The sequence below is a fragment of the Mercenaria mercenaria genome, chromosome 3, assembly GCF_021730395.1.
Source record: "Mercenaria mercenaria strain notata chromosome 3, MADL_Memer_1, whole genome shotgun sequence".
Classification (NCBI taxonomy): domain Eukaryota; kingdom Metazoa; phylum Mollusca; class Bivalvia; order Venerida; family Veneridae; genus Mercenaria; species Mercenaria mercenaria.
Genome location: NC_069363.1, coordinates 22,396,474 through 22,411,704, shown reverse-complemented (window position 1 = coordinate 22,411,704; position 15,231 = coordinate 22,396,474).

The following is a 15,231-nucleotide window of genomic DNA, read 5'->3' as shown; positions in this document are numbered from 1 at the left end:
AACAAAACTGGAACTAAACGTTGTTATATGTTTTGAACCGTCATGACGTCTTTCCTGTTCACGGACGTTGGTTTCCCGCGCTTTGTTTAGATACACTCTATAAGAAATAGTTCTAAAAAGAAAGCCGTTCGATTGATTTTATTTTTATTATTATTTCTTGAATCGGTATGCAAGAAAAAAGATTCTGTCACTAGTTATAGGTGCAGATGGAAATATCCGGCTCTCGGGTAACTGTTTAGGCGGTAACTCGGCAGGGAGCCTCGTTACCGCATAAACAGTTACCCTCGAGACCGGATATTCTCATCTGCACCTAAAACCAGTGAAAGAATCTTATATTCTTACAAAGTTGATTATATGCATTTGGTCAGCAAACCTGGTTTGATTGAGCCTGTCTCTGACAGATAATGATATATGCTTCACACCTTATACCCCTAGCAATATCTTCCTTATTCTGTTGTTAGTGAAGAAGAAATCACCCTCATTGTACTAGATTTGAGCTAGACATTAGAACTATCTAACATAATATCGTATATCGAACACATAATTATATGAAATTACAACATGAAATCTGAAGAAGATAATGTGTCAATGAACAAGATACCATGGCAGATCATTATACATGTATGTTGCAAATTTCTGTATTTCTGATCGAAGAACGGTATTGGTATAATGGAGTTTACATTCACAAACTTTTAAAATACATAATTTTGACACGAATGCAAATAGCCACTTTTCGAATGTTTCAGTAGAGTATTCTTTAGTTTGTCCTGACGTATTCCGGAAAATGACAGATCCAAATGCCTTCCTACACTGAAAATCAGACCAACACTAAGCTCGTACAAAACCCGTTTAGAAACTGGTTTGTTTTGGCACAGTGTCAATAAGTCGCAATTCTTTGAACAGAAAATAAAATATGAAAGAATGTGCGACTTAACGAAGTGCAGTATCAGTAAAGAGTGGAGGATTTGCATAGTATTTCCAACCCATCTCGGTTGGACAAGAAAAAAATCAGAAGCTTTTAAATGCAGCAGGGATGAAATTTCCCTGCTTTCTGGGCAGTGAAAAATGTTGTCTGACAAAAACTGTCTAAATCAAAATCAAAATGTACTAATTTTCCCTAGGAGATTAAAAGAATGCAAAGAATACGTGCGTTCTCAAGTGTACATATAATGCAACCTGCATTAAATAATGAACAACTCTCGCAGTACAAACATTTGATATATGTTTCGGCTAAATATGTAACAACCCACACAAATGTAATAATCGGTAACGCATGTTTAACCTTTAGCATGCTAGGTAAATTGTCGTCTGCTGCAAATGTCGTCTGCTAAAATTGTTAAGTTCATTCAATTTGCTCCAAAATTGGAAGAAATATTGTCAGAGTAGCAAACAGCTTGGAACCTGATCAGACGCCGATTTAATCGGCGTCTGATCTGGTTCCAAGCTGTTTGCAAAGGCTGTTAAATTCGCCTGCAGCAGGCTAAGGGTTAAAGCAGGCAGCATATGTAACAACTACTGCAAAATTTGTAACAAACTTTAATCAAATGTAAGACAGATAAGTAATGTTACAAAATTTGACAACATAAATGACAGCATGAATCTGGGTTCACTTTCAATATGATATAGTAACCATCATGACCATCGCATTACCATCATTATCAACATCAATCAATGAGTTCTTTGAAACATGTCAATGCTGTTCAAACCCAGTCAAATTTAACATAATTCTTATTGCAATTTGAATTTTTGTCGAACTACCGCGCAGAGGTTTTGCGTTTTACAATATTTTATATCTTCATAATAACCCCTTCATAACAGTAACAGATGACATATTTGTCACTACGATAAAAGCAAAATCCATCGGTTGTGTATTCGTTTTATTTTCAGATAATTTGACTGCTACATTTAACGGTCACTTTCAGACAAATGAATAGTAGATCAAATAGAATGACTATCACAAATGATTTAAATATCAAATGTAAAAGATTTGAAATCAATTACCTGGACATAATATTAATGTATTCTGTTCCAAACTACTCGGGCGTTATCAGGCCAAACAATATGACTGAAATTGGCTGTTGAAATTGAATTATTATAGAGCGGATCCTAGTGTTAATGAGAATAGCAAGAATTCCTTGACGCCAAACTCCCATGACTGTAGTGCATATCCCTCTACCACTTTTTGTTGCTCTTCTTGAACCTAATAGGGTAGCTTACAAAACCAATCACATATAGTTAAAGAAATTGCATTCCTTTTCTGACATTCCGAGTCCGGCAAGATGGGCTGGACTAGAAGATTGTCTTGCAATCAGGCACCTTTCTAGCAGCAGTCTCGGGGTCAAGAACTCCTAAAGTGCGCGGGTGAAACCTCGAAAATGACCGTCAGTGTATAGTTAAATGTCAAAGCCTGAAAGTGAAAACTGTGACAGAAGATTTAGATTACTTATGTTTGCGACATCCCAATGCGTCCGTATACTGACATTTGTACAGTGTTTCAGATAATAACTCATTTTGTGATTATATCTTTTTTTTTCAGCTTTTTTTCCTGCTCTGTTGTCATGTGTTACTCAGTGAAAAGTTTTTACATTACCAGTTATGCTGTCAATGAATACATAGATCCTTGTGTTACTTTATACTCATAGCTTGATTCGATAAATATAACTGCATTTCAACAAAACAACAAGTTTAATATACTGTATAGGAGGCATAGCAAAGTAATATAGAATGAAACGTGTACTGTTATCGAGAGTTTATGGCATATTTTAGCAGTCACTATGGAAACACAAAATGATAAACTATTCATTTGTCATTTCCTTCTGTGCTTTTGTTTCATATTTAATCCTTATCTATCATATTCATTTATATTAAGGTGCGCTTAAGGCAAAATGTAAGTAAAGTGAACTATAAAAATATATAATCTGGTGAAATTTGAGTTTAAGCGGACATTTTTGAAAGTAACACAATTTCAGCAATTTTGGCATATCTAAATGTGTCTAGAAATGTTTTTGTTTGGACTGATTTCTGTATTGTATTGGGCGTTGTATGTATGTATTTATGTATGTGCGTGCGGGTGTGGTTGTGCGTGTGTATGTGTGTGTGTGTGTGTGCGCGCGTGTGCGTGTGTGTTGAAAGAGATATTGAAATAACGAAAAGTTTGGCATCAACTCGAACTCGGGCTATTTGTTAATTTAAGGACTTGAATTATACACAATAAACCAGAATTCTTTGAAAAACCTGTTTTAATTATTTGAAACTTATTCACAAAAACATATTGCATAATACTTTGTTATCAATAACAAGACATTAAGAAAGTCCCTAACACAAGTTTGGATAGTTTATGGCCGCATCTTTCTGACAATAATTGTTTTAGCCTGAATTTTGTCACACGCTGTGACCCAGGCCAAAAAAATGTAATGAAAATTCTAACAACCGAGGACAAAAATTGCCGACACCCTCAAGTAAACTTAAAATTAGCTATGTTTTTGCCATGCACTAAATCAGTACAATAAATTAGCAAGACTATAATAATATTTCTGCCGTGCAAAATTAAACCTTCACAATGAAGGATAATACTTTAATAACAGCAAAAATTCAGGTGTGTACAATACACATGCCACCGTTTAATAACTGTTACATAATCATTCTTCCGCGCACAATACGCGTAAAGTACTCGGACAACAATTTAGCAATATGTTTGCCATACAATACGGCACAGACAATAGCAAAACACACTGTATCTGTCATGCATAATATCAGGACAATAATTTAGCAATATTTCGGCCATACAATATGGCACAGACAATAGCAAAACACAATGTATCTGTCTTGCATAATACTCGGACAATAATTTAGCAACATTTCGGCCGACAAAAACCAATTTCGTGCCAACGCTATAGAATTATTCGGCAGTGACAAGCACCCAGCAATTAATCAGGCAATAGCAATTAGCCGGAGCACAATAGCAAAAAATTTAATGGCAATAGCTATATTTAGCACTGTAATGTCCTATCCATGTAAAAATTATAATGCCAAAGAGACACCTAGGAGATACCAAGTATAGCAACAACTTGTGGGCAAAACCCAGTGCTCACAGAAAAAACTAAATTTTGAAATGTAATCGAGCAAGTTTACCAGATCATTGAACATTCCGCCGAAGCGGACCAACAAGCCAGTAAAGTATTGCTAGATTATTACCTAACCAAATCAAGCTAATGCAAACATCCACTTCCATGTATATCCCACCTAATATTATAGGCCATGAAAGCAAATGTCGACTAAGTGTACAAGCACAAATGACCCTCGGTCGTCAGAATCCTCAATTAAGATGCGACAAGTACCTTTACTTCAAATTACGGTTAAAATATGATTTATAACATTGCTAAAGAACACCCTACAAAACAAACACTTCTTAATATTCATCAATTTCAGCAATGTCACGTAGTTAATACATGTTTGTCTGTAAACAATGCTTGCAAATGCAAGCATGATAACATTAAAAAATTGAATAATTCAGGAGTTTCAATATAAAACAGTTTCAACAGAAATAATTAACTCGAATAGCAAAACAAAATAATAACACACATATTTATAAAATGTCTATTGTGATACTGAATTAAAATACTCGAAATACCGTATGTATTATGACTAATAAACATACTAAAACTAAATTATGTTGTTCATTTTTGTTAATAACACATTTTCTGTCTATAGAATGCCCTAACATCCCATGTATCATCTGTCTCAAGCCACACTCTTAAGTTCAACACGTTACTAAAGGCGAATTAAAATCCACCTAAATGTTCATGCCTACAATACCGCTATGAAAATTGTTCTGTTGTTGCTACCACTTAAGATCCGTTTACTGATATTACCCAAGTTTATACAGTGTTAACGGATATATCCAGCCTCAGATAGCACTGTTATATACTAAGTCATTTGGTTCGTATGCACATTGTCCTATTGCTGCCTCACACATGAAAAGTTTATATTGCTGCAAACTGATGTATTAAGCCTGAGATCGCTTAGGTATATACAAAATCTGTATTTCTGTATTTGATTGACCAGAAAATTGTTCTTTTGCTGCCTCCGCAAAAGAAAATGCTATTTATACTGCTAACCAATGTAATAAGCCTGATACAGCTTTGGTATATACGAAGTCTGTAGTTGCTTGATAAGAATATTGTTCTGTTGCTGCCTCCGCAAATGAAAAGTTGATTATGCTGCTAACTGCTATTTCAAGCCCGATATAGCTCCGATCTATCCGAAATCCTTTTTCATTTATATAGATACGAAAATTGCTCTGCTGTTGCCTCCACAAAGGAAAAGTTTATTTATTCCGCCAACCGATATAATAAGTATGATATATCTCTGATGTCTATAAGTTTTGTAATATGATGATGCCCTATGGAACTAAATTTCTAGACTTTCAAATTTTAGTTATTCCTGATGACCACAAATCGACTGAATGTAAATTGAAATTCCCAGTATTGTAATCAGGTACATGTCCTGGTTGAATAACAGGCCTGCAACCAGAACGGTTGAATATGTTCCATAAAGGTAGGGTTCATCACCAGGCAACATCAGACCTCACAATTTGGCAGCCTGAAAATATATAACTGACAGCAGTATCTTTGTAATGGTTTATCACATAATAAATATATATATATATTATATATATATCCATATGTATGTGAAGGGTGTGGTGGGTGGTAATTTCGTGTCTATTACACCAGCTGATCGAAACATGTGAACTGCCCGAATGGCTCCGAATAGTATTGTGACGTCACTGACAAAAAATGTGCGGTTAAAACCGAAAGATTCCAAATAGACATCAATTATACTTTGTTACTTCCCTTGATCTAAGGCTAATTTGCTTACGAATGACATAAGCGTCTATTATTGTTGTCATCATGACAAAAAACAAAATTAATTCTTGCCTAAATAAACGCGAGTTATTTCTATTCAGAAAATATTCGGTATTACTTATTTACTTACATATTTTTATGATGATGATAATGATAATTCACATGACGAAAATAATTATACATATGATGATGACGATGATAATGATGATGATGATGATGATGAATGATGAAGGTTTTGCATATATTTTACTCATCCCTAACTCCCTTTCAACTTACAGTGAAAGCATAGAAATAAATTTGTATTTCATAATTTTTTCGGAATTGGAAGAAACTCCTTTTATTGCACAATTCTGATAATTATACTGGTACACATATACTTGTATTTTATAACATATGCATTTTGTCTTCCACAGAGTCAGAGTCACAAAACAAACAATTTTGGTTATTGACAAACTCTCATATCGCACATATTCAATCCTACGAACCGGCGCACCTGAAATTGCAATACCATCCTTACTTCAGTAACCAGTTATATTCAGTACCGTATATTATCTTAAATAAATGGCATATTTCCAATTAACTACGACCTTTCCACTCAATAAAAGTATTATTCCAATCTACAATTAATTCTTCAAACTGAAAGATTAAGGATACAGTTAAATCAGTCTTAATTGACAAATTTAGTTTTATCTAAATATAACCTTGATAGAAAGGCGATGTTGATGATGCAGATGATGATGATGATGCAGATAATAATAAAAATAATCATTATCATCATCATCATCAAGATCATAATAATAATAATAATGATGATGATGATGATGATGATGATGATGGAAGTGATGATGGTGATAGATTACAAAAACATAGATTAAAATTTCATTATGAAACTTCCTTGTATCTGTTGTCAGACATCCTGATATAATGATAGCAATCTCCTTCAAATAATTTACATGTATAAGATTTTAAAAATGACTTGTCAGTATTGGTTAAGTTACGGCAGTTGCAGCATACAGGTGAAACATTGATATACCACTTACTTTCGCAAAGACATGCATGTAAAAATGTTTTTATTGGTTTTTTTCCTAAGTTAATACACGGTTTGAAATGTATGTAAGAAATAAGGAAGATAGTAAAAATATACCGAATCTGGAAAGCAAGCAGTATTTAGAATATAATACATGTTTGAACCATATCTAGTAACAAAGTGAAAACAATTGTCTGCCCATGTCTCGTTCTATGCTTCCAAAATGATCAGATTGATTTAAAAACATTTTCTATCATTAATTGAGCAGTGCCATGGGAAAACCAACATAGTGGATTTGCGACCAGCATGGATCCAGACCGGCCTGCGCATCCGCGCAGTCTGGTCAGGCTCCATGCTGTTCGCTAACAGTGTCTCCAATTCCAATAGGCTTTAAAAGCGAATAGCATGGAGCCTGACCAGACTGCGCGGATGCGCAGGCTGGTCTGGATCCATGCTGGTCGCACACCCACTATGTTGGTTTTCTCGTGGCGCGGCTCAATTTATGATGTTCACACGGACTGCCATGAAGCTTGATGAACATCCAGATTTTTCAAAAACCAATTACACGACCCATGTATCATTTTTATTGCATAACTTGTCTAGATGTTTGTTGGTGTTATCAAATGCCAAATTGTAGAAATTAGTTTATAATAAATCAAACATGTAGAACTACCTTACCCACGCGACAAAACTATTTGTGCGGAGAGTTATTTACGTCAACGTAGTCAAGGTGAAGTTGGTGCAAAAATATTAGAAATATTAATCATTCATGATGTATAAATGGTATGATGAATACATTTTGATTTCATATGGGAAAATAAATCTTATCGAAAATCCCAAGAGACCATATTGGTTCTGTGTTTTAATTTATTTCTTCCACTCCCGATCTATTCCGCGTCATGTAGCGGCAGACGTTCTGAGCCGATGGGCATTTTATTCGTACCGTTAGATCAATTGCCAGATATTTAATAAATGTAATTTCATGATAAACACAATTATTTTCCTGAGACAGGTGTATTGTCGTTAATATAGCTTCATACGATTTCTGAAAACAAAACTTATCTTTTGTGTTGGCCACGCTTTATTCGAATGCTATACAAGTTCTAAAGTATCTATCTTGATTTGGATAACAGTATAACATTGCTGAAATGACACTTTGTCTTTGCTATTCATCACACACTTGATATAGATACTTATAGATGGGTATAAACTGAACATGATACACGTTATAAGTCACTTCTCTGCGGCTTTCGTTCAGAAATGACTTTTCTATTTAGTTCCTAGTACAATATTGTAAACAGACAAGGGAAACAAAACACTTCACATTTTCTCTCTCCAAGTATGTGCATTTCATAACCAGACAAAAAATTTCATTTATACTATAGACTGGTCAGCCATATGTCGGTATAATGTTACTGGGTGGGGTATAATCCACGTGTCTATGACGTTATATTCCAGTAAAGCAGCAATATAAAGTTGGGCATTGTGCTCACTACTACAAGTAGACACCGGCGTTTATATGACGAAAACCCGTTGAAAAAGACATTAAATCCGAACATGCACACACACACGCGCACGCACGCACACACACACATTTATACTGTATTGTCCGTAAGTATTTACCTGATACTCATTGATTTTCGCCAATATTTGAGGGGCCTTTTCGTTACTTTACGTGATATTTGTATGCTGAAAACATCTACAAAAATTAAAATGACCGACATATCTAACCATTGGCACGATAGCATGATAGTGAGCTTTCCAACTTCTAAGCACGCTATTATGGGTTCGAATTTTCGCTATTACTTTTATTCTTACATTATTTTATTAATCGTGTACTGACGCAGTTCCTTCTTCGTAGAAGAATGTTGAACAGTAGAGTACTGTTTCAATCAATAAGTGTGACAATTTTCCCGTCTGTTAAGTTTACAGATGAAATAATTTTTTTTTATAAGGTCAGGCATAGAACTTGAACCCACAAACCTGAGACTTTTAGTTGAACGCTTTTTCCGCACAGCTGTACCTGTAATGCGGTATGATGATAATTAAGAAATGTATACAATAATTTTTTTAAATTTATTTTCGGACAACAAAAATCAATTTACGAAAACATACGGAATTTTCATGAGTGCCAGGTCAATACTAACGGACAATATGTTTCATACGCAGATAAGAAATGTCATTCGTTTTGCCTTCAACAATAAGGCCCTCAATATCGTTCTTTTTTTTGTTTAGTGAGATGGCTGATCCACCGTTCTGAGTCTGAGTTTATTTGCCTTGAGACCGTAACATATGTCTATAACTCCGTAGATAATAAAGATATGATTTTATCGTAACTTCGTATAATACTACATTTCATTGTCAGTGTATTGATAATTATCTGTGGATGTTTCACAATTTATCTATATGAAATCTATCTATTATTTTTATTTTAAAATAGCTAAAAATGTAGCTAGATCGAGATTCAAATTCGATATTACCGCACTGTACGTGACACGGAAGGATTCAACAATGCTGAGAATAAATGATCACGAACTCTCCAATAAAGAGGCGTCTTTTCATTTTGGCTATGAGGTGGGAGGTGCTTAGAGTTTGATAAGACAATGAAGTTTAGTAAATGACTGTTAATTTCCGTTTGCTTTGGGTCGGTTAGGTTATAATGCAACATTGTGGTTGGACTAAATTTTATCAATGAATACATTAATAAAGTCCACTGCATTTATTGTTAAAGGTAACCAAATATAATATTGCTTTTGGGCCACTAAATAAATGCCCCCCACACCCTCAACACACACACACACACACACACACACACACACACCTCTTGAAAAATGCTTATGTAGCTACAAAATAGAATTTTGAGGGTCTACAAATCAGTTATTGAAAGAGATGAGGTGCAAACATAGCACCTAAATATTAACTGATTTATATATATCTTTATTGAATGTCACTAACAATATTTGTTCCTTCATTATCTAAAGGGATATAAATATTTAATGTGGCAAAATGATTTGGTTGATATTAAGATTTTATAGATATGCATGTAATTGTTCTACCGGACAGGTATATATATCAGACAATACGCTCACTTGCTGCTTTTTGCAAAGAGTCCGGGTTTTCTTATACGACAACAATGTGGGAAAGTATACATTCTTAGGTCGAAAGTCGAGGTCACAAACATATCCCAAGGGATTCTGCAGACGTTAATACATAAAACAAACGTGTATTTTTGTTATTATTGTATAAAGAAACATGACACGAAGACTGATTCTTGCATAAAAACTACTTTTTTCACTGGATCCGCCCATTTTTATTTTTAAAATGCTTTCCCAGGGACGTATATGTATTTCACCGCAGATTGACATCTGGTATCTTCGTCTTGTTTCTTCTATAATAACCTCTTTTGTAGCATAAAAGATGCAGTCTAAACCATAGAATGTTTTGTTGTATCAGTTACCAACGCCAAATGCACTGCCCCCAACAATATTCGTACTCGCTTCTTCCCATATGTCATCACATATGAAAACAATACATTTAGTCGTCGTGTAATGTTTTTATGCAAGATTATCACAACGATATAATGTTGACGTCACGTCGACGTGATATTTAGCGCCATGTATACATCTAGAAATAGCAATTTCAAATTTGATCAGATGTTTTACTTAATAGCATGTTTAAAACAAAATGTCACATTGAACAATTGTCTTGATCAATTTACACATATATTGAGTTGGTTATTCGCTTTGCAGAATAATTCGCAATCTTTTGTGCCCAAACTGAACTCTTCCGCAAGTCGTATTACCATTTCCGGTGCTGGCGTGCATAAACAAAGAGCGTGACGACCTAACAGTTGGCGCCATGCATGCGCGAAGAAACAGTTCTGCCATATTTGATCTAAATATTACAATAAAATTCATATTAGAATCGAAATAATTTATAGCAAATCGGTGCTTTAACACTTATTTAGACACTCGGACGGTTATACATCGTTCGAAATAATTCACTCGGGCTGCGCCCTCGTGAAATTATTACGCCCGGCGTATAACCGCCCATCGTGTATAAATAAGTGTTAAAGCACCGTTTTGCTATAACTTATTTCTTAAATAGCGACAATACACGTTTCTTTTGTGTATTATCCCTACAATGTACTGTTTTCTTACGTGATGATTTTACGATTCCGGTACAAATTTTAATTCCCATTTTGTTGTTCTTGGAAACAGTAAACATTTTTTAGATATGCGTAACCGGGGCCCACAAATCAATAACACTACCAAATGCATGTATTGAGGCTTTTTGAACGATTTTCCTCTCATTTCTCGTTTTCAAAAACATGATATTACCCATAATTTTGCATAATTCGGTAAACAGGATCACAATATCAAGAATTATAATTTTACATTCGAGTTATTTTGAGTACGAACAATTATTTAGTGTAGGCAAACTTTCAAAATTTACATGAATTCTGTGAGAAATTAGGTAAAAACATATCGACTGATACTTCCTAAAATCATTTCTATGATTGTTATGAACAAACATTCGCACAAAGTACACGCGATTAAATACATTCACAGTTTTCGACAAATATTGAACCGTGGCTCAGTCCAGAAGGGAGCAAACAGAGGGAGAAGCTAGTAAGCACATTGTTGACTCTGTAGGGGAGTGGGCCGTGCGTTTGCGGTTAGTAACTGATACAGCAAAACATACGATGGATTAGATTGCATCTTTTATGCTACAAAAAGAGGTTATTATGGAAGAAACAAGACGCAGATAGCAGATATCCATCTGTCATGATCTGAGCAGTAATACATATACGGCACTGGCAAAGCATTTCAAAAATAAAAATCAAGCACGCGAATTGCCTTGTTTGTACACAATTAGAAAAGATATAAACAGAATGCACACACTCTGAATCGATTATAATTCATCAGACGTCTATGTATCAGCGGGAAGTTTTATCTCCCATATTTTAATACTGTTAAAACACGATCACGTCGGCCAACAATATTTGGCACAAATGTTACAAAAAAAGTACTTTTAATGCTTTATGAAATACCTCGTAGAAATACAGGTGGATTTTGTGTTTCATTTTAAACTATTTTTCAACTGATGGCTGATAATTACGGAAGAGCATGAGTGCCAGGTGAATGTTATATATTAACTCGAAATTTCTAGTTACTTAGTCGAAATTTTGAGTTACTAAGTCGAAATTTCAAGTTAATAAGACGAAAATTCGAGTTGAGTAACCTAAAATTTCGACTTCATATCTTGCCCTTTTATCCGCAAAATTTGAATGTATGTCCGTCTGTCAAAGGCTAAAACTGTAATGGACGGCGTTTGACTCATCTATCTACACATCCATATATTGTACCCAACATGAAGCGGTTGGAACATACATCAATGTATGACCTACCCAATAGACTCTTGAGCTACTCAAGATTTCAAAATGTATCCAGGATATTTACCTTCATTTACATGTATAGTATGTTCAGATGGTAGGGGCTCGAACTAGGTCAAAAACCTTCCAGATATGGTCAAAATATTGAAAAGTTCTAAGTTTGATTTCTTCCCGGTCACTTTCTATGACCTCTCCTCAAAATCTAGATCTATCCAGGTACCCAGTCTTGGTCAGACTTATTACTACATGTTCATGTAGGGTATGTCTATATTTTCTTGCCATATGGGCTCAAACTAGGTCGAAAACCTTCCAGACTTAAACATGGTTTACATAGTGATATTTTATGAGCAAACGCTGCCCGGTCATCTTAATCATATGACCCTGTAGGGCTACCCGATGGATGCACTAGGTACCTAATCTTGGCCAGGACCTATACATCAACGTAAACTTTTGTAGTTACTAGTTACTTAGTAACTCGAATAACTCGAAATTTCGAGTTAATAAATAACATACACCTGGCACTAATGCTGTTTTGTAGATAATTGACTATGACATTAAGAACCTTCTGTCAGACAACATTTTTTCACATTAAATTCATTAGGTTTATGCCATACTGAGCCAAGGAAGCATTATACAGGTTTCCCAATAATACATTTACTAGACTTGTATAGGCAAATTTAGAGGAATATTTTCAATGAAATGCACCTAAATGTGTAAAATGCACCTAAATGTGTAAATGTGATCTACGTGAATAAAATTCGATGAAGTGGTCAAGTGATCATTGAGAACGTTATTCGACGGACAGAAAGACTGACGATTATATGGAAACAAATTTGATTATATAGATTCAAAGAGTAATATAAGCAGCCGGCACGGGACTTGTAACCGAGACCGCTGCTAACACAGCGATCAAACTGGGTTGCTATGAACTTCATATTTGTCGTCTGCTTTGACGCATAACAGAAACATTAATCTTTCCATCATCATAGTTCACTTTCACAAACGACTGTTATTTCAGAAAATGTCACAATTTCCAAAGAGTATTCCTTGATTTGATCTTAACAATTCACTGATCACTGACTAATTAAGTATTTTTTCAAATGTGTCTGTAGTATTTATACATGCTTTTCCACGTCTACGAGTGGTAAAATAATGCGTATATTTTGCAGGGTATAAAAAGTAACAAGTCACTAAAACCTACTTAGTATTCAAAGTTTTAGCGGAGTTTCCTTTTTTCATACTCAGCTTCATTTCTTCGGCTCAAATAACATTTTTTTTTACCAGAAAACGATCCTTTAGACATTTTTTAACTTGTGAGCTTTGGTGCGTTTAACTACCATACATCTGAAATATGTGGTGGCTACTTGAAGTTTGTATTTTCAGTTAAACTGCAAACAAAACATAAATATTACAGAAATATCGCTTTCTCCTGGAACCCAACACAAGATCTTTTCAGTGGAGGAAAACACAGTATTGTATTTCCATGGTACAATATCAAACATTTCTTCGAGTATTTACCTATTGTTAACATTTAGTGTCAGACATATTTTTGATTTTCAATTCTCATCATCAGAAAATGGCCGTTTTCTCCACTGAATTTTCAATAAACCTACATTTTAAGGTCAAATTAATGTTTGTAGCGGCCGTTCTTGTTAGAAACAACAATGAAGTGGATCACATGAGTGGTATGAAAAACTATTTGTGATATGCTTATATATTGTCCACGTTATGAAGTCATTTGATGTAAATCGCCCTCTGGTATCAGAGAAAATAACTGTCCCGTTAACACGGCCATTTATTTAACATTTTAAAATTTGTCAGTGGACATTTGTAAAACATCTTATGTAATCCTTAAAAGTGGACATATTTGACGTACATTTATTAACCAAATAGTAAAAAGTCTAACTTCATTATTTCAGTCGTTAAATGATAATCCTTTTGTATCATTCAAAGTGTTAAATTGCAGTCGGGACATCAAACACATTTCTGTATAACTATATTTTTTAAAAACACAAACAGAATAAAAACAACAACAAAAAGAAAAAGAACACAAAAACGGCTCTCTGTGTGATGTAAATTTTTGGACGTAAAAGGGAATGCATTGACTGTCGTCTGGTATGCGTCTGCGATTTACTAGATTCAATTGTGAAACCAGGACATACGGTAACAACGAGGCCGTAGCAGAGTTGAACGCTCAGATTGTTTTCAAATATATTAAAAATATGTAAATGATAACACTTAGAAAATTTAACTTATTACTCATTTAGGTACATTTAGGTTATTAGGTTTGTATCGAGAAGTATGCGCGAGTTTCTTAGCGGAAATATTGCGCGAATTTCAAGGGTATCTACCCTTGCCTTTTATCTTTTGGAGATCTTTTCTCTAAAGAACGAGTGCGTATTTCTCGATGTAGAAGCTAATAATATGTTTAGTTTCTACGTATACCCATGTTATATAAATGCTGTGACTGTTTTCTTTACCTTTAATATAAATGACAATGCAGTCGACATTGTATTAAGAGACCGCCCAAGGGACTGCTAAAAAGTGGTCTTTTAATGGAATGGTCTCTTAATGAATTTCTGTCAGGTGAAGAGAAACGTTATTTTTAACTGTTAATGTAACTGTATATATAATGAACATACATATATGTACATATATTTTACAAACTGAAAATTATAACTCGATTGTTCGTCAGTTCGACTGTTACAAAGGTTAATTGCATTCAGGCAGGTGCAAAACGTACTCACTTATTACACAGGTGAAGAAATACCCGTCGGGAATTTGGTACCGGGTTGCTTAATAGATACTTTTGTTGAATATTTTACCTGTCGTGACTACAGTAATGTGGTCGCTGGTCGTTTAATAAAAAAGTCGTTGAAAGGAATGAATTTATGTACTGAAAACGTTTGGGAGGGATTTTGACCGGTCGTTTAATATAAAAATCG